General features: G+C 34.3%; 1 long non-coding RNA gene across 1 annotated transcript; it reads right to left on the reverse strand.

Moving 5' to 3' along the window:
* Positions 1-17788: 17788 nt before the first annotated feature.
* Positions 17789-21747, reverse strand: LOC128041963 (uncharacterized). The gene is made up of 2 exons (XR_008197150.1): positions 21635-21747; positions 17789-18642 (listed from the first exon to the last, which is right to left on the reverse strand). It is a non-coding gene; the product is annotated as an uncharacterized LOC128041963 (long non-coding RNA).
* Between the last annotated feature and the right edge of the window lie 378 nt (positions 21748-22125).

Here is a 22125-nt window from a genome sequence, read left to right on the forward strand (position 1 = left end):
AGAAAGGCGTGAGGAGATTTGCAACAAAAGAATATTGACGGCTGCAAATAGGCAAGCTGACCAGTCGTAATGAAAATCTTAAGTTGGAATTTCTGTTGATTGAGGAGTCCACGGGCTAGGAGGCATCTTTAACATATGCTGAAGTTACATCATTCACAACCGGTCTTATTTATGAAGACTAAATTAAATGCTGTTCGAATGGAAAAAGTTCGAAGATAATGTAGGTTTCAGAATGTTATTAATGTTCTGGCTATTGGTGCTTGTGGATGACTGAGTCTTGGATGGAATAGAAAAAGTCTAGTAAATTTGAAGAGTTACTCTATCAATCATATTGTTGTAGAAATTTAGGAGGATGGGGAGGGGTTAAAGTGGCGGATAACTGGGTTTTATGGAGTCCTAAATGCTTGAGCTAGGGCGACAGTTTGGAACTTGTTAAAAAAGTTAATGAGTAATCGAGATTTTCCATGGATGATCTATGGTGATTTCAATGAAATTGACAAGGTTGTTTTATGGTGACTAGGGGTTGTGATAGCAAGATAGTATGGTGGCAAAAAAGGCTAGTTGCGACGGTTGCTGCAGCGATGGGATTGCTTTGGCAAAAAAATTACAATGACAAAAGGAGGGTTTTGCGACAAAAATAAAAAAAAATTAGGGAGAGCTTTCGAGATTTAAGGCCGATGGCAAAGAGAAAGAAAACAGGTGACTAGGGTTAAAGCTAATTGCTTGAATGGTATGAAAAATATGATGGTAAAGAGGGGTTTATATAGTAGTAGATTAGGGTAAAATTATAGCTAAAATTTAGCTAGAAGGGAATACTTGGGCGACAAAGCATGGAGGGAAGAAAAAGTGGTGGAAAATTTAAGGTTTTGAGGGACCCTTTGAATGACATTATGTGGGTAATTTTCTCCTTGTCACTGTTCTGGGCCTCGAGCACAAACTTATTTCCTGTACTAAAGAATTAAACTGAACCAAAAAGTAAATGGATTAGTACTTGGGCCAAATTGTCCCTCTTATTAAACATAAACAAATTAAATTAAAATTGAAAGTAAAAATTAAAATAAAAATTCTTTCTAGGCTACTTAGAAAATTTTATTCTGAAAAATTACATCAAATTAAATTCCTAGGAAAGGTTGGAGGGGTCACAAATTGTCTCGCTTAAGTCCAATCTCCTTATATAGAACTAATTTAATGTACCAAATCAAGAAAATAAATTTCTAAATATGCCATTATTAAAAATAAAAATAAGAAAAATTAAGGGTCTGTTAAATTGATCGAGGTTTCAACTCACTCAACTTCACTATCCCAATAATGTTTGAGACGTTGACCATTAACTTTAGATGTACCTCCCTTATTGTCGTGTAATTCTATTGATCCATATGGATAAACTTTTTGAATGGTGTAAGGTCCAGTCCATCGAGATTTGAGCTTCCCAGAAAATAACCTTAGCCTGGATTTAAACAGCAAAACTTTTTGACCTTTTCTAATTTCATGAGGTTGTATACGACTATCATGCCATATCTTAGACTTTTTTTTATACATCTTGGCATTCTCATATGAAAATAACTTCAACTCCTCAACCTCATTAAGCTGTAACATTCTTCTCTCACTGGCTTGCTTTAGATACAGATTTAATTGTTTAAAGGCCCAGTGAGCCGTATTTTCCAATTCAAACGGCAAATGACATCTTTTTTCAAAGACTAACTGATAAGGAGTCATTCTTAACGATGTCTTAAAAGTTGTTTGATAGGCTTATAGAGCATCATCGAGCCTTCGAGACCAATATTTTCTATTAGGTTGAACCACTTTCTCAAGGATTCCTTTGATCTCACGGTTTACTCGTTCAACTTGCCCATTTGATTGTGGATGATAGCCAGTGACAATTTTGTGTCTCACATTGTAATACCCCCTACCCATTTCCGTCGCAGGAATAGGATAGGAGGCATTACCAGATTTTACTGAATTAATGTTTCTGTTATTATAAGTTTAATTACTATTCATTTATCGAATCATGTCATGACGTCCCTTGGATAGGCCTCCGAAGCCCAAAACATACATCGGGACTAAACTGATATTAAATCTAAGCCATAAGAAATTTTTCGCAAAATCTCAACGTTATACTTACTCTAGCCATACCAACAGCTAAGTTACAAACATTCATTTCTATGTAATATTGGTATTTAGTCTATACATGCCATTCTTTCAAAATAAGTCATTTTCAAATACCAAAAGATATGGGTTGATAGTGTGATAAAGCTCCGACTAATCTCCAACCTTCGAGCTCTCGAGAACTACAAAATAGGGAAAAAGAGAACGGGGTAAGCACATTGTGCTTAGTAAGTTCATGCAACAAGAATTATACTTACCATATTATACACCTATCATTTAATAATACAAGCACACATCCAATTCACATAAACATATACCTATCACATACAAACTCAACTTTTACATTAGTTAAGTAAACATCATATAAATTCATTACAAAGACAAATGATTGATGAGCTCATCAATTCCATATTTATCCCGTTGAATTTCCTAGAATTTCGATGGATTTTTAGATGTACACTTTAGTGTACAAATTCGGGTCCGTCAATTTATATTCATGTGCGCACATTTCTATTTCAGAGAGCACACTCCCGCGAACCTCATCCTTACATGGGATTACCGGTCGAGCTAAATCCCGCAACGACAATTACTCTAATGAGCTTGGATCCGAACTACCGGTCGAGGCTAAATTGAGACCTAATTGAATACCCGTCTGGCTAAATCCATTTGCCACATATTCTTCTGGAGGGCTATATCAGAATAGGATCACCCGTCCGGGCTAGATCCTTTTTACCGTCAATTCCTTTTCAGAGATCCATCGAATTTTCCTTCAATTCAACCGAGATTTCTTCCCTTTTTTATCAAATATATCAGTGTTTCATCAATTTTCATACAATGAACATTCAAATCATATTCACATCAATAACAAACATTTCAGGCATTTAAGAATATAATTCAAGTTACACGAACTTACCTCGACAATTGTTCGTAAACAAAAAATCTACTAATCCGCTAATTTTCCACGAAACTAGACTCACATATCTTCTTACCATAAAATTTTCAGAATTTTTTTTAGCCAATAAGTACATTTTATTCTTTAAAGTTATCCCTGTTTTACTATTTGACAGTTTCGACCTCTCTTCACTAAAAATTAATTATCCCATTGTACAGAATTATGATGATGTTTCCGTTTATTTCTTATGAAAATAGACTCATTAAGTTTTTTAAGCATAAAAATTATAACTCATAATCATTTCTTTACAATTTTTAATGATTTTCAAAAGTCAGAACAGGGGAACCCGAATTCATTCTGACCTTGTCTCACAAAATCTATTATATCTCATGATTTACAATTCCATTGCTTACACAATTTCTTTTATAAGAAACTAGACACAATAAGATTTAATTTCATATTTTATTCATCCTCTAATTCAATTTATACAATTTTTGGTGATTTTTCAAATTTAACCTACTGCTACTGTCCAAAACTGTTTTAGTGCATGATGTTAATTACCATTTTTCCCTAAACTTTCAATAAATGATAATTTTATCCCTACTCAATTAACCTCTCAATTGAGCTGATTTTTCTCAATTAACACTTTATTCTATCACTTTAAACTACCTTATAACCTTTGGAAATCAGAATTTTAGCACTAGACCTTAATTCCAAACTTTTTCACAATTAAGTCCTACAAATCAATTTCTATTGAAATTACCTAATAAAATCATCTCATAAACAAATTAGAGCTTCAATTTTCATGCTATTTTATCATAACTTCCAGCACATATTCATAACAACTTTCAAATTCATTCATAAAATAAAAAACTAATGAATTTAGTAATAGGACCTAGTTGTAAAAGTCTTAGAAACACAAAAATTACAAGAAAAAGACAAGGATTAACTCACTTGGTGCAAATATTATGAAAAACCAGCTTGAAGAAACCCTTAGGATGTTTTTGGCTGATGAGAATGCAGAAAATATGGAGAGAATTCTAGATATTCCACTTTAGTCCTAACTTTTAAAGCAAATTTTGCAATATTCCAATTTTACCCTTAATTCTCCTGATTTTTTTATCAGCGTACGCTGCCCAAAATATCTTCTTTTGGGATTATTTACAATTTATGTCCCTCCTCATTTAACCATTGAGCTATTTAATCCTTCTAGTAACTTTTACACCTTTTTCAATTTAGTCCTTTTCACTTAATTGACTACCCAAACATTAAAATTTTCTAATGAAATTTTAATACCATATTACTAACACTTCATAAATATTTATAAAAATATTTTTGACTCGTTTTGACGAGATTGAGGTCTCGATACCTTATTTTTACCCAATTTCTTCAATAATTTATTTTTCTAACTAACCACTAAATCGGTAAAATTTTTCTATCGATATTTTCATACGATTTTCCTATCATATCAATATTCATGCAAAAATATTAAAATAAATTTCTCTTTAAATCAGATTTGTGGTTACGAAACCACTATTCCAATAGCCTTGAATCTGGACCATTACAACTCTCCCCCCTTAAGGATTTTCACCCTCGAAAATCTTACCAGTAAAGAGGTTCGGGTATTGTTTCCTCATTGCCTCCTCCGGTTCCCATGTCGCTTCCTCAACCCCATGCTTTTGCCATAATACTTTCACCAAATTTATCTTTTTATTTCTAAGCTCATTTGTTTGCCGTGCCAATATCTTGATTGGTTCTTCATTGTAAGTCATATCCGACTGAATCTCCACTTCTATCGGAGAAATAACATGTGAAGGATCTGATCGATACCGTTGTAGCATAGACACATGAAAAACATTATGAATTCTATCGAGTTCCGGTGGTAATGCCAATCGATAAACGACTGGTCCAATTCTTTCTATGATTTCATATGGTCCGATAAATCTTGGACTCAATTTACCCTTTCGACCGAATCAGAGAACTTTCTTCCAAGGAGACACTTTTAAGAATACCTTATCACCCACCTGAAATTCAATCTCTTTTCATTTAAGATCAGCATATGACTTCTGACGATCGGAAGCTGCTTTTAGATTATCTCGAATCACCTTGACTTTTTCTTCTGTTTCTCGGATCAAATCAACCCCATGTATCTTCTTTTCACTAAGCTCTGTCCAATATAACGGTGTTCTACATTTTCTACCATACAAAGCTTCATACGGAGCCATTTTAATACTGGACTGATAACTGTTATTATAAGCAAATTCAATCAAAGGTAGATACTTCTCCCAATTACCTTCAAACTCTAATATACAACATCGAGCATATCTTCCAAAGACTGAATTACACTTTCAGATTGGCCATCTGTCTGAGGATGAAATGCAGTGCTGAAATGCAATTGAGTACCCAAGGCTTCTTGCAATTTTTCCCAGAAACGAGATGTAAAACGAGAATCTTTATCAGAGATAATGGAGATTGGCACTCTATGTAGCTTGACAATCTCAGATATATACAGTTCAGCCAATTTATCTAGAGAATAATCCATACGTACCGGGATAAAATGTGCTGATTTTGTTAATCGATCAACGATCACCCAAATGACATCTTTCTTCTTCGGTGACAATAGTAATCCCGACACAAAATCCATAGTAATTCTTTCCCATTTCCATTCCGGTATAGTAATTGGATGAAGTAACCTGAAAGGTACCTGATGTTCAGCTTTGACCTGTTGACATATCAGACATCTTGATACAAACTCAGAAATATCACGTTTCATACCTGGCCACCAGTACATCTTCTTCAAATCATTATACATTTTATTACCTCCCAGATGTACGGACATAATACCACTGTGTGCCTCGTGTAAAATCTTCTGTACAAGCTCTAAATTCTTCGGTACACATACCCTGCCTCTGAATAATAAACAACCATCAATCTCGATCTAAAATTCTGAATCATTACCTGACTCACATTGTAATCTTTTAGCCTGTAGCTTCTCATCATTTTTCTGAGCTTCATATATTTACTGTAGAAATGTCAGTTTAACTCTCAACACAGCTACGACTGAACCATCATCAACCAAAGACAATCGGGCATTCATAGCTCATAAAGCAAACAAAGATTTTCGACTCAGAGCATTGGCTACAACATTAACCTTACCCGGATGGTAATTAATAACCAAATCATAGTCTTTTATCAGTTCAAGCCACCTACGCTGTCTCAAATTCAGATCTTTTTGTGTCATCAGATATTTTAGACTTTTATGATCAGTATAAATATGACATTTCTCACCATACAAGTAATGCCGCCATATTTTTAATGCAAATACAATAGCAGCTAATTCAAGATCATGCACCGGGTAATTTCTTTCATGTGGCTTAAGTTGGCTCGAAGCATAGGCTATAACTTTACCTTCTTGCATCAAAACACAACCTAAACCATTTAATGATGCATCACTATAAATAATAAATTCTTTACCTGATTCAGGTTGTACCAACACAGGTGCTTTCGTCAACAAATTTTTCAATCGATCGAAACTCTGCTGGCATTCATCAGTCCACTCGAATTTGACATTTTTCTGTAATAAACGGGTCATTGGAGAAGCTATCATAGAGAACCCCTGTACAAATCTCCGATAATAACCAGCTAAAATTTTACTCGGATCTAGCCTGATGCCTTCTGCGGATACAATATGTCCGAGAAAACCCACTTCTCGAAGCCAAAATTCACATTTACTGAATTTAGCATATAGCTGATTCTCTCGCAAAATTTGCAACACAATTCTCAAATGTTCTGTATGCTTATTTTCATCTCGGGAATAAACCAAGATATCATCAATAAAAACTACCACGAACCTATCTAAGTACGGTCTAAATATCCGATTCATTAGGTCCATAAATACTGCAGGTGCATTAGTCAACCCAAACGACATAACCGGAAACTCATAATGCCCATATTTGGTTCTGAAAGTTATTTTTGGCACATCTGGCTCTTTTACCCGTAGTTGATAATAACCCGATAAGAGATCAATCTTTGAAAATACAGTGACACCCTTCAACTGGTCAAACAGATCGTCAATCCGAGGCAATGGATACTTATTCTTTATAGTGACTTTGTTAAGTTGTCGGTAATCAATACATAATCTTAAGGACTCGTCTTTCTTCTTCACAAATAGAATCGGAGCACCCCAAGGTGAATGACTCGGTCGAACAAAACCCCTGTCAACAAGTTCTTGCAACTGTGTCTTTAGCTCCTTTAATTCCATAGGATCCATACGATACGAAGCTATGGAGATTGGAGCAGTTCCCAGAATTAGATCTATAGAAAATTCCACTTCTCTTTCTGGTGGCAACCCTGGTAATTCCTCTGGAAAGACATCAGAAAATTCGCATACAACTGGTACTGCCTGTATCTTTGACTCAGATACCTTAGTGTCTAACACATATGCCAAATAAGCATCATACCCTTTTCTGATACACCTCTGAGCTGTCATCACTGAAATCACATTAGATAATTCCTCTGTCTGATCAGATTTAACCCGAAGTAATTCTCCATTCTGACACTTCAACACAATATATTTCTGTCTACAGTTTACTATTGCATCATGCTGAGTTAGCCAGTCCATACCCAATATCACATCAAACTCATCAAAAGGAAGTAACATCAAGTCAGCCGAGAAATAATAACCTCTTACCATTAGTGGACAATTTTTACAAACTTTATCCACCATCACAAACTGGCCCAGGGGGTTCGAGACTTTAACCACAAATTCAGTAGGTTCAACAGATAAATTTTTAACAAATACTAATTTTGTGCATATGTATGAATGTGTAGAACCAGGATCAATCAATGCAGTAATATCAGTATCAAGTAAAGAAAATGTACCAGTAATAACATCAGGTGCTGAAGCATCTTCTCTAGCACAGATGGCATATGTCCTAGCAGGTGCTCGTGCCTCAGGCCTGCCTGTAGTATCTTTCGTAGCTCTTCGGCTACCATCGACATCACCAGATGGTCGAGGTGGTCTACCCCTCAAAACTAGATTACTCGGCTTTGATGTCTGCTCAGCTTCTTTTTCACCCATTTCTAGACAATCTCTGAGGAAATGATCGAAAGAACCACATCGGTAACAAGCCCCACTCTTTAATCGGCATTCACCAAAATGAGTTTTATTACAGTACTGACATCTCGGCTTAGGGGTGCCAACACTGCCAATACTGGTCACTAATGGAGTGGAAGGTCTTGGATTAGTGCGTTGAAAACCTCGCTCTCTACCCGAATACCTAGTGGCTGAGGTAGAACGATCCTGGTATTTCTTGAATTTCTTTGAAGCAGAAAACTAAGATTTTTCTATCGATCTTTTACTAAAAACACGAGCTTCTCTTTCAGCTTGTTTCTTTCCTTTACTTAATTCTTTTGCTTTATAAGCTCGCTCTGCCAATGTAGCAAACTCTCGAATTTCAAGAATTCCGATCAGTAGCTTAATTTCTTCATTCAACCCTTCTTCAAATCATTTGCACATTTCAGCCTCTAATTGTATCCATTCCCGAGTATATTTACTCAATCAGACAAATTCTCTTTCATACTCAGATACCGATCTGTTGCCCTGTTTCAGCTCAAGAAATTCTTTTTTTTCTGATCAAGGAACCTCTGGCTGATATATTTCTTTCTGAACTCGGTCTGAAAGAATTCCCATGTAATTTCTTCTTTCGGAACAACTGAAACTTTAGTATTCCCCCAGTGGTAAGCTGTATCTTTTAGCAATGATACTGCACATTTCAAACACTCTTCTGGTGTGCAAGATAATTCCTCCAAAACCCGAATAGTATTCTCAAACCAAAACTTAGCCTGTTCAGGATCATCATTAACTGTAGCTCTGAATTCCTCTGCCCCATATTTTCTATTTTTATCAACCGGAGCTTTCCCTTTTCTGATAGATTCGACACCTGTACCCTGTAAAATCTCGGGAACCGGTGGAGGAGGAGGAGGGGGAGCTTGAGTTTGCTGCACTACATGGTTAGTTCTTATATACTGAGTAAACCATTCATTCATCATTTGATAGAAAGCCCTTTTACCTTCTTCATTTTGGTCCCTTGTCTCGGACCTTCTACTACTAGTAGCTTTAGCTTCTCTTTGTTCTGAAGCTGGAGCATGACTACCGGCTTCCTCGGGTTGAGCTCGGTCGGCAGACATTTACTATAAGAAAATCACATTTCAAATGGTCATGAGATATCACACTATCAATAATAATTTAAATGACATGTATAGCTAATCTCATATTTGCTATGTCAGTCCGAGAACCAGCTAAACCGTAGCTCTGATACCAACAAATGTAATACCCCCTACCCGTTTTCGTCGCCGGAATAGGATACGAGGCATTACCAGATTTTACTGAATTAATGTTTCTATTATTACGAGTTTAATTACTATTCATTTATCGAATCATGTCATGACGTCCCTTGGATGGGCCTCCGAAGCCCAAAACGTACATCGGGACTAAATTGATATTAAATCTAAGCCATAAGAAATTTCTCGCAAAATCTCAAAGTTATACTTACTCTAGCCATACCAACAGTTAAGTTACAAACATTCATTTCTATGTAATATTGGTATTTAGTCTATACATGCCATTCTTTCAAAATAAGTCATTTTCAAATACCAAAAGATATAGGTTGATAGTGTGATAAAGCTCCGACTAATCTCCAACCTTCGAGCTCCAGAGCACTACAAAATAGAGAAAAAGAGAACGGGGTAAGCACATTGTGCTTAGTAAGTTCATGTAACAGGAATTATACTTACCATATTATACACCTATCATTTAATAAAACAAGCACACATCCAATTCACATAAACATATACCTATCACATACAAACTCAACTTTTACATTAGTTAAGTAAACATCATATAAATTTATTACAAAGACAAATGATTGATGAGCTCATCAATTCCATATTTATCCCTTTGAATTTCCCTGAATTTCGATGGATTTTTAGATGTACACTTTAGTGTACAAATTCGGGTCCGTCAATTCATATTCATGTGTGCACATTTCTATTTCAGAGAGCACACTCCCGCGAACCTCATCCTTACAACGGGATTACCAGTCCAGGCTAAATCCCCTGTAATATAAACTCATAGAGTATTGTCAGGATTACCAGTCCAGGCTAAATCCCCTGCAACGACAATTACTCTAATGAGCTTGGATCTGAATTACCAGTCCAGGCTAAATTCAGACCCTAATTCGGATTACCCGTCCAGGCTAAATCCATTTGCCACATATTCTTCGGGAGGGCTATATCAGAATAGGATCACCCGTCCGGGCTAGATCCTTTTTACCATCAATTCCTTTTTAGAGATCCATCGAATTTTCCTTCCATTCAACCGGGATTTCTTCCCCTTTTTATCAAATATATCAGTGTTTCATCAATTTTCATACAATGAACATTCAAATCATATTCACATCAATAACAAACATTTCAGGCATTTAAGAATATAATTCAAGTTACACAAACTTACCTCGACAATTGTTCGTAAACAAAAAATCTACTAATCCCGAACTTTTCCTTTTCCTCGATCTTGCTTCGTATTTAAAATTTTTGGATCTAAATAAATAAATTTAATCATTAATCTAATACTTTTCATGTTCATGTGTAACATTCTCTATAATTTCATTATTATTTACAGTGCATTCAAAGCTGTCTCACTGAGTAACAATCACTAAATTATTTATATCTTGAGCTACAGAACTCTAAATTAAGATCCGCTAATTTTCCCCAAAACTAGACTCACATATCTTCTTAGCATAAAATTCTCAGAATTTTTTGTTTAGCCAATACGTATAGTTTATTCTTTAAAATTTTTCCTATTTTACTAGTCGACAGTTCCGACCTCTCTTCGCTAAAAATTAATTATCTCATTGTACAGAATTCGGATGATGTTTCCGTTTATTTCTTATGAAAATATACTCATTAAGGATTCTAAGCATATAAATTATAACTCATAATAATTTTTGTAAAATTTTTAATGATTTTCAAAAGTCAGAATAGGGGAACCCGAATTCATTCTGACCTTGTCTCACAAAATCTATTATATCTCATGATTTACAATTCCATTGCTTACACCGTTTCTTTTATAAGAAACTAGACTCAATAAGATTTAATTTAATATTTTATTCATCCTCTAAATCCTACAATTTTTGGTGATTTTTCAAAGTTAACCTACTGCTGCTGTCCAAAACTGTTTTAGTGCATGATGTTAATTACCATTTTTCCCTAAACTTTCAATAAATGATAATTTCATCCCTACTCAATTAACCTCTCAATTGAGCTGATTTTTCTCAATTAAAACTTTATTCTATCACTTTAAACTACCTTATAACCTTTGGAAATCAGAATTTTAGCACTAGACCTTAATTCCAAACTTTTTTACAATTAAGTCCTACAAATTAATTTCTATTGAAATTACCTAATAAAATCATCTCATAAACAAATTAGAGCTTCAATTTTCATGCTATTTCATCATAACTTCCAGCACATATTCATAGCAACTTTCGAATTCATTCATAAAATCAAAAACTAATGAATTTAGTAATAGGACCTAGTTGTAAAAGTCTTAGAAACAAAAAAATTACAAGAAAAAGACAAGGATTAACTCACTTGGTGCAAAAATTATGAAAAACCACCTTGAAGAAACCCTTAGGATGTTTTTGGCTGATGAGAATGCAGAAAATATGGAGAGAATTCTAGATATTCCACTTTAGTCCTAACTTTTAAAGTAAATTTTGCAATATTCTAATTTTACCCTTAATTCTCCTGATTTTTTTTATCAGCGTATGCCGCCCAAAATATCTTCTTTTGGGATTATTTACAATTCATGCCCCTCCTCATTTAACCATTGAGCTATTTAATCCTTCTAGTAACTTTTACACCTTTTTCAATTTAGTCCTTTTCACTTAATTGACTACCCAAACATTAAAATTTTCTAACGAAATTTTAATACCATATTACTAACACTTCATAAATGTTTATAAAAATATTTTTGACTCAGTTTGACAAGATTGAGGTCTCGATACCTTATTTTTACCCAATTTCTTCAATAATTTCTTTTTCTAACTAACCACTAAATCGGTAAAATTTTTCTATCGATATTTTCATACGATTTTCCTATCATATCAATATTCATGCAAAAATATTAAAATAAATTTCTCTTTAAATCTGATTTGTGGTTACAAAACCACTATTCCGATAGCCTTGAATTTAGGCCATTACACACATCATACTTGTCAAGCAACTACTTAAACCATTTGCTTGCAAAGTAAGATCCTTTATCGCTAATTATAGCTCTCGGAGTCCCAAATTGTGTAAACATATGCTTATGTAGGAATCATATAACAACCTTAGCATGATTCGTTGGATATGCCTCGGCTTCAACCCACTTGGATACATAATCGACAACAACTAGGATGTAACTGTTACCATAAGAAGAAGGAAACGGTCCTAAAAAATCAATACGCCGAATATGAAATAATTCTACCTCTAGAATATTTGTGAAGGGCATATCATTCCTTCTTGATATGTTCCCAGTCCTTTGACATCTATCACCATTTTTCCTATATGCATATGCATCATTAAACACCGTAGGTGAGAAAAATCTAGCTTGTAAGATCATTACTGTAATGCGGGAACTATCAAAGTGTCCCCCACTTGGAGATGAATGATAGTGGTATAAGATCTCATCAATCTCACATTCAGCTACGCACTTCCTGATGATATTATCCGCACATTATTTGAACAAAAATGGATCCTCCTAGAAATAATACCAACTATCGTGAAGGAATTTATTCTATTGTTGGTATGTCATTCTAGAAGGTATTATTCCACATGCTAAATAATTTGCATAATAAAGAAACCAAGGAATTTCATGAATTCGACTTACCTTGAAGATATGCTCATTTGGAAAATTTTCATTAATTGAAACAAGTAAATGAGTTACATCGTTTTGTTCCAACCTCGACAAATGATTAGCTACTTGATTTTCAACACCCTTTTTGTGTTGGGTTTCAAGGTCAAATTCTTGGAGTAAGAGTATCCATCGAATCAGCCTTGGTTTAGCATCTTTCTTTGCGAGTAAGTATTTAATGGTTGCATGGTCGATAAAACTGTGACTTTCAAACCTATGAGATAAAAACGAAACTTGTCAAAAGAAAAAAACTATAAGAAAGAGTTCTTTTTCAGTTACCGTATAATTAAGCCGGGCTCCTGTCAATGTTTTTCTTGCATAGTATACCGGATGAAACACTTTATTTCTTCTTTACCCCATCAGCTCCTATAGAAAAATCACTAGCGTCACACATCAATTCAAAAGGTAAGTTCCAATATGATGTAACAATTATTGGGGCTGAGATTAATCGACTATTTAATTCCTCAAAAGCTTCCAAGCATGCTTTGTTAAACTAAAAAATGAAGTCTTTCTCTAATAGTATACACAAAAGCTTGGAAATTTTTAAAAAATCTTTAATAAACCTCCGGTAAAAATCAGCATGACCTAAAAAACTTTGAACTCCTTTCACACTAACTGGAGGTGGTAATTTTTTAATTACATCTACCTTCACTTTATCGACTTCAGTCCCGTTTCTGGAAATTTTACGTCCCAAGACAATTCCCTCAACCATAAAATGACATTTCTCCCAGTTAAGAATAAGATTTGTCTCTTCGCATCACTTCAGTACCTTAGCTAAATTACTCAAACAAATACCGTATGTATTATCAAAATAGAAAAATTATCCATGAATAACTTAACAAAATTTTCTACCATATCAGTAAATATTGCCATCATGCATCATTAAAATATGATAGGTGCATTACATAAATCGAAAGGCATTCACCCAAAAGCAAACGTACCATATGGGCAAGTAAAAGTCATTTTGTGTTAGTCTTCTGCGGCTACAACTATTTGGTTATATTGCAAATATTCATCTAAAAAGCAGTAATATTCGTTACTTTCCAATCGATCTAACATCTGATTCATAAAAAAGGCAGCAGAAAATGGTCCTTTCGAATGGCTTTTTTTAATTTTCCGTAATCAATACAGATTTTCCAACCCGTGTTCGTCCTCGTCGAGATTAACTCATTTCGTTCATTCTCAACAATCGTGATTTCACATTTCTTTGGTACACATTGTACTGGACTTACCCATGAATTATCTGAGATGGGGTAGATAATTCTCGCATCTAACCATTTGATAACTTTCTCTTAAACTACCTCTTGGTGTTCTGTTAGTTGTACTGAAACAATCACATGCAAAGTAGATCTGTTACCCAAATAAACATATTTCAAATGAGAAGGAAGTACCCTACGTTCAAGTTTGGGTGGTTCCTCGATTGACAACTTCAGTTGTGTGAATTCACGAGCTTCTAACTCTAATGGTTCAAACCGTGTTGGTTGAACATAGTTCCTCGGACTTGCTTCCATCAAAGCCATGTTTTTATTACCTTCTTCATCTTCCAATGACTTAGGCCCTAAAGTGTTCTTCAATGGGTCATTTACAAAATTATTCTCTCATTCCATAGAAACTAAGGTTTCTAGCTCCTTCATCACTGAACATTCCTCTGTTGGATCGAGAAATTTCAAGGCTTTAAGAACATTAAATGTTACCTGATCGTCTTGAACTCTCATGGTGAGTTCACCTTTTTGTATGTCTATTAATGTTCTTTCTGTGGCTAGCAAAGGTCTTCTCAGGATGATTAACACTTCCTTATGTACTTCAAAATCTAAGAAAATGAAATCAATAGGAAAAGTAAACTTATCTAAACGTGCCAAAACATCATCGATCTTTCCTTCTGGGTATGCTAAAGATCGATCCGCCAATTGGAGTGTAATAGTTGTGGGTTTTACTTCACCTATTCCCAACATCTTGAAAATATATTTTGGCATCAAGTTGATGCTTGCTCTTAAATTGCATAAATCTTTACCACAGTAAGATTCTCCAATATTACAGGGTATAGTAAAGCTTCAGGGGTCCTTCATTTTCGGAGGTAGCTTATTCTGTAAGAACGCACTGCACTTCTTCGTTAGTGCTACAGTCTCGTACTCACTAAGTCTCTTCTTCTTAGACAAAATGTCCATGAACTTGACATAATTGAGCATTTGTTCTAAAACCTCCACCAACGGGATATTGATGTGAAGTTGCTTTAGAACGTTCAAAAACTTCTTAAATTACACATGTTTCTGCTTATGTTGCTGGAATCTTTAAGGATATAGAGGTGATGGAACTTTGGCTTAGACTGGACAACTTTTCTAAGGAGATAAATATACATCTAAAGAAGGTGTTAGCTTATCAGAATTCACTAGTTTAGATTTTACCTCATCAAACTTTGTAAGTTCTGGCTCTTTTGGTGCAGGAATTTCAACTATTGGTTGACTTTCCTCCTTCTCAATAGGTTCATCTTCAACCACAGCTTCATTGGGTTGCAAAGTCTTACTACTTCATAAAGCAACTACCTTGTAATGTTCCTTACCCAAATTCCTTAGATTTTTTGTATTGCTCGGCAAGGCTTCTTGCGATCTATTACGAAGCTCCGTAGCTAACTGACTCATTTGGTTCTCTAAAGTTTTCAGTGTTACTGCTTGACTTTGGATTAAAACATCATTCTTCACCACATACGCCTTCAACAAATTCTCTAAGCTATTAGATGATTTAGCTTGTAATGGCTTTTAAACTTGTTGATTGAACCCTTGAGGTTGACTTAGTCAATGCTATATGTAAGTGTTGTTCGGTCCTCCTCCTTGGTTACTCCAAGAGAAGTTTGGATGGTTTCGTCATGAAGGATTAACGAAGTTGGACTATGGTCTTTATCCACTTTTATTTTTGTTTTGATTTCTTACGTAATAAATTGACTTGGGATTTAATGAACAATTCTCGAAAGAATGACCGTCCCCATAATATACACAGGAAATAACATCAAATTGACTCGGTGGCTGAGCTGCAATATAATTAAAACTGTTAATAGTAAATTGTTTCAACATTGAAGAGATAGAAGATACATGAGCTAAGAGTGAAGTAAGGACATGTACTTCATGCATTTCGACTACTCATCTTTCTGAAGTTGCTCGATTAGTCAACCATTGGTAATTGTTACTGGCTATTTTCTTAATGATCTCATAAGCCTAATTATAAGACTTCGGCAAAAGAGCACTGTTCACAGAAGCATCTACCACCAACCTTGTGTGTGCATTAAGATCATTATAAAATGTCTCCAACTGGATGTAATGTGAAATCCCATGGTGTGGGCATCTTCAAAGTAACTCATTGAATCATTCCCACACCTTGTATAGGGACTCCTCATTCTGCAACTTATCTTTTTTTCTAAGTGGGAAATATTTTACCAGAAAACATTCACTAGTTTTTACTAAGTTGAAACTGAATGTGGTGACAATAAATTAAGCCATGCTTGTGCTCGATCTCGCAATGAGTACAAAAACAACTTCAATATCAATGAGTCTTCTGTTACACCTTCTATCTTAAAGGAATCGCTCACCTCTATGAAGAGTCGAAGGTGAATGTGTGGATCTTCTGTGGGCATAGCACTAAATTGGCCCATTGTTTGAGTCATTTGAAACATCACAGGCTTCAATTCAAACTATGGTGCATCGATCTCTAGTCTTCTAATTCTCAAATTTAGTTCGTTAAAAAGTGGCACAACATATTGCCTTATAGCCTGATCCCTATAATCAACAATAAGGATTGGACTATGAACATTAGCGGCTCCATCCCCTTGAACATCATTTTGATTTTCAAGGTCCATTTCTGCGTCTTGTCTTTGGGCTATTCTGTCTCATATTCTTTGTCTAAATGTTCGTTCAATTTCAGGGTCTATAGGAAGTAGATCGATGATTCGGCCTATACTCATAAACACTTGAAAATAAATCACAAAAAATACAGAATAAAGAATAAAAATTAATTAAATAAAAATACAAATGAATAAACCAAATTACAAAAAATAATTTCACAAAAAAGGATTAAGGCAATATTCCCCGACAATAGTGCCAAAAACTTGTAATGCTAGGGTTTGTGCAAGTGTACACAATCATTATCAAGTAATAAGTAAACATAAGAGCTATCGTCTCCACAGGGACTGTATATGTTAATCAATATTTTGCAAAATTAATGTTTTATAATTTGGTGAGAAAACACAATATTTTTGAATGTTTAATGTAAAAATAAATAACTAAATGCAAAATTATATTAGATGCAATTTAACCTAAGTGTAATGACTAATTAAAATGGATGAGATGGATTTAGTAACAAATCCGCAAGCTTTAACAACAATAACATTAATAGGCTAGAATAATAACAACAATTGACTTTGTTCATTTTCATCATGCTCACAATATTCCGGTAAATATTTCATGGCAACTTGATCTTTCATGAATTTTGAAACCAGTTTAAGTCCTTTCGGAATCCTTTACTTAAAAAAAGTGCATAGTACCATGATCATATTTAACCAAAGGTCTTAGAGTTATGTGAAGTAACAGGGATGGATAAGTTTGAAACACTTTAATCACACAAATCTAAAAGTTATAAAAGGAAATAGAGATTTCTCGAGTTATTACGAACCTTTAATTTAATCGGGTTAAGATTTAAATTAAGCCTACTCCTTTCAATTATTGCGTCTGTTAACCGTCATTCTTGCTAGAATTGATCAACTAATTCTAATGCATTCAAACAAGTTTTAATGAATGAAATACGTACATGATTTTAATTGAAAGAATGACCAATCGAGGCACAGAAAATCATGAACATAAATCACATAAACTTCTTCAAATTGATGTAATCATTCTAGCTAAACAAAATTAAGCTATCATTGTTAATGAAAAAACAACAGATCAAATTGCAAACATGTTGAACAACAATAAATATTAAGGAAGAAAAATCTCTGAAATAATTTCGACAATCCTCTAGAAATTAATCATGATGGCTTATCCCTATCTCCTAATTGCTCCTCAAGGTGGCTAGCCAAGAGAGAATTTTCTTAAAGAATTGCTAGCTAAATGGAAGGAAAATGGATGGTTTATGTGTGAGAGGGAAATGAAAGATGTGAGTTAAGGGATTGAGAGATTATTGAATGGTGAGGGAAGAGGGATGAAGGATGAATGAATGGGAAGTAAAGGGTGATATTTATAATAGAGGGATGGTTAAGAAGTTTACTAAAAATAGTTTAAATATCCCTTAAAGTTCTCCTTTGCTTGGCCGTCCATGAAGTATGGAAAGGGGAGGTTGTTGGCTGCTTGATTCATGCTTGATTTCATGCATGAATCAAGCAAGGAGGTGGATGATTTATTGGGTAAAAGTTTAGTGTCGATTTTTAATTCTTTTACAAGTGTAGGGACCTCTGAATAAATCTTCCAAAAGTTGATTTTGAGCTGCTCATATGCCCTTACCGATTTGGGCTTCTTTCCCCATTGCTTGGACGATTTTGTGACACAATTACTTGTCAGACTTGTTCTTCGATTAAACCAACTTTAACTGGATCAAAGTGACATTCTCCTGACCCAATTTGCTTGCCTTTTCCGTCCAAATAAGGTAGAATAAAGCTCATGTCCATGTATAATTAAAATAAGCTTCACAAATTATTAACTCCATGGTCCCACTGCAATAATTAAATACAAGAAATTATTATGTAGCACGAAATAATTAAATTATGCACAAATTTAATACATAAAAGCATAAAATTGCATACTTAATCATGTCCACTATCTCAATATAAATAAAACTCATCCAATTAACTATCAAATATTCAGGATTAACTTAATTTTTTAAGTAAAAAGATTCCATAAACAACTATAAAAACTCTATATAATTTAGAGTTTACACACCCCCAAACTTAATCTATTGCTCATCTCGAGTAATGCAAAGCAAAACTTTAGATAAGGTAATCTTGCAATAAGTTTAAGTAGAATAAACTTTTGCACATAAACATACATCAACAAAGTAATGCTCACAAACTCTTTTTATTGATAAGTCGCTCATATGCAAACATTATTTCATAATTTTATACTAAGTACGAAAAAATGCTAACATAAGTCATAGAGTGCATTTTTTTCAAGGTCATATTTAACATTCACCATTCAATCAAAGTTTGCTTACCAATCAGATAAAACAATCACAAGGTTTAATTAGTGGTCCTCATATGTTGAACTTAACAATTCATCTCCACTAATGTAGTTGGCATAATTATCAAAATCATTAGGTCTTTTATAGGATTGTAATGGGGTTAGGCTCAAGATAAGGGTAAGGAGAAGTAAATTTTTAGGTTCAATAATCCTAACCCTAATTTTATCTTGAATCTTTTCGAAGTACATCCTTCCTACTAATAGGTTTTAGCACACCCAAACTTAATTTGAAGCTTATGCCCAATAATATTTTTCAATATTTGAGTATTTATTTTACTCTTTTTTTGCTTTACATTTGAATAGATCTCTCTCTCTCTCTCTCTCTCTCTCTCTCTTTCTTCCTCTCTTGAACATACAAAGAACATATACATCTTTTTGAATTTTTCCTTAAATTTTAATCACCAAGACAAGTAGAGTTAAGATTGGTGTAATAAAATAGGATAAAACTTAAAAAGATAGTAATATGACTATGATGTAGGTGAATAGCAATAAAATAGGCTTAAAGGCTCAAACTAGTTTTTAAGGGTTAAATTCATATAGTAGGCTTGAAAGGCTCAAACAATCCAAAGAAAATGTGTCCATATCATGTTTAGATTCTTATGCCTCCTAAGATTTTGCCTTAAGAAAGTTACTAAGTCAATTCTAGGGACTTAAACCTTCATGCCAGTCTGTTTCTAAGAAAATTAAATTTTCATAGAAAAAGTCTATATAAGACTTCAAAACATACAAACATTTCATAACTTAATATAACATAAAAAAACTTAGATAAAATCAGAAATCATATTTGTATTTGAACTAAGTTATGAACAATTTTTTTCTGAACATTATTTTATTTTAGCATACTTATGTGTAAATATTGAATCATACTTAAGAAAAAAAATTATATTTATGCAAATATTGCCCTACTCCCTCCTTAAAAAGAACCAATGTCCTCATTTTGTAAACAAAGTAATGAATGAGAACTAAACACCAGGTAAGATAACAACACATTCAATGGTGTGTTTCTTATTGCCAAATTCGCTTTGTAATGAATTGGAAAGCATAATTGGAAAATTTTTGTGGCAAAAAGAAGCATGGGAAGCGATGAATTTATTGGTGCGAGTGGAGGAGATTGTGTAAGTTAAAAGAAGACAAGGTTTTAGGGTTTCAATGCTTGTCAAAATTTAATCTAACATTATTAGCAAAACAAGGTTGGCGTCTTATTTTTTATCCAAATTATTTATTGGCAAGATCATTAAAGGCTAAATATTATCCATAAACAAATTTCTTAAATGCTATGTTGAACAATTTACCATCATATGCCTGGAAAAGTGCATGTGTGACAAAAGGGCTACTAAAGAAAGGTTTGTGCTGGCGAATCAGATCTGGAAATCAATCTTTGGTTTGTGAAGATGCGTGGGTGCTAGGTGCTATGGATTTCAAAATTTAAACACAAGCAAACAATCAGCATATACGTCATGTGTCAGATTTAATTGACCAAACTACTAATACCTGGAAGGAAGGGGTAATTAAAACTATCTTTAATGAAGAAAAGGATGAAACGATTTTGTGTATCCTTCTTCCATACGCACCATAAGAAGACAAACTGGTATGGCGAGGTAAGGCTTCTGGCGAATACTCGATAAGGAGCAGATACAACATGAGTACAACACTTTTGTACAAAAAAACTATGGTCCCTGAATCTACCTTCTAAAATAAAAATTATGAATTGGAGGATCTTTAATAGCTATTTTTCTATCCAATTTAATCTATACCAAAGGAGGTTGGTGGGATCTGCAAATTGTCCTAAATGTACAACTGAAGTGGAAAATATTGAGCATGCCTTTTGGGATTGTTTAGCTATAAAGGACACATGGAGAAAGTTAGGCATAGATTGGCTGCTAGAATTAAATGAATGCCAACTTAAAGACTGGATGTTGTACCTTTACAATAATGGCTCAATACAAAATTGCCGAATAATAGCCTGTTAATTTTGGGCTTTGTAGACAGCTAGGAACTAATACCTACATAAGGGGATACTTCGAATAAAAAATAGCTAGTTTTATCACAGGTTACATACATGAACTAAAGGAATTTAACAAAAGGTTACCAACGAAGAATAGTGGGGGAACGGTGGAGACCATCGGAGGAATTGTTTGTAAAAATTAACTTTGATGTTGCATTTCACAAACAAAGCAATAGTTCATGCTCAGGGATAGTGGTCAGAGATTCAAGGGGGAGGGTGTTAATTTTTACGATGCGCCTAAATGAGCATATACCAATTGGGTTTGTAGTAGAGGTGATTGCCTGTGTCTAGACGGTTCAATTTGGGCTAGATCTAGGAATAGTAAAAGCTGAAATAGAAGGCGATGCACTATCAGTCATAAAAAAGGTACAATATGGAAACATAGATAAATCGAAAATCAGTGCTTACGTTTTAAGCACAAAAATGCTAAGCTTTGGCTACAAAGCATTCCTATTTAAACATACCTCGAGAATGTATAATAAAGTGGCGCATGCATTAGCAGTAGAAGGGCTTAAAAGAGCCGAGGTTACTCACCTGCAAAATGGATTTCCCCAGTTAGCTACAATAGAGGCGGAAGAAGACTGTCAAAAGGTATTGTCAAGAGAATAAGCAACGGAGTAAAAGCAGCATGAAAGATAAAGAAAATTTGGTAAGATTGATAAAGGGCTATTGTTGCTTGAGGGATTTATTGAACGAAAATCTGGTCAAAATAAGTTTTGATAAAATAAAGAGATTGGGTTGGGGGTAGCTCGGTTTCAAGCTGATTAAATATCAGCATTCTTGAGGAGTTGTGAACTCTTAGGAAGAGGTGCCTCTGCTTCTGCCTCGAGGTACGACGAAACGAACGAGCAGTGGAAAAGAAAGAAATACCGGGTTCTGGACGTTTTTAAGAGTAGTTTTGATCGTCGGTAAGGTTGGTTTGTTAGGAGTGATTGTTTGTTTTTCTGTTTGTTTT

Source organism: Gossypium raimondii, chromosome 6 (assembly GCF_025698545.1).
Source record: "Gossypium raimondii isolate GPD5lz chromosome 6, ASM2569854v1, whole genome shotgun sequence".
Lineage (NCBI taxonomy): Eukaryota > Viridiplantae > Streptophyta > Magnoliopsida > Malvales > Malvaceae > Gossypium > Gossypium raimondii.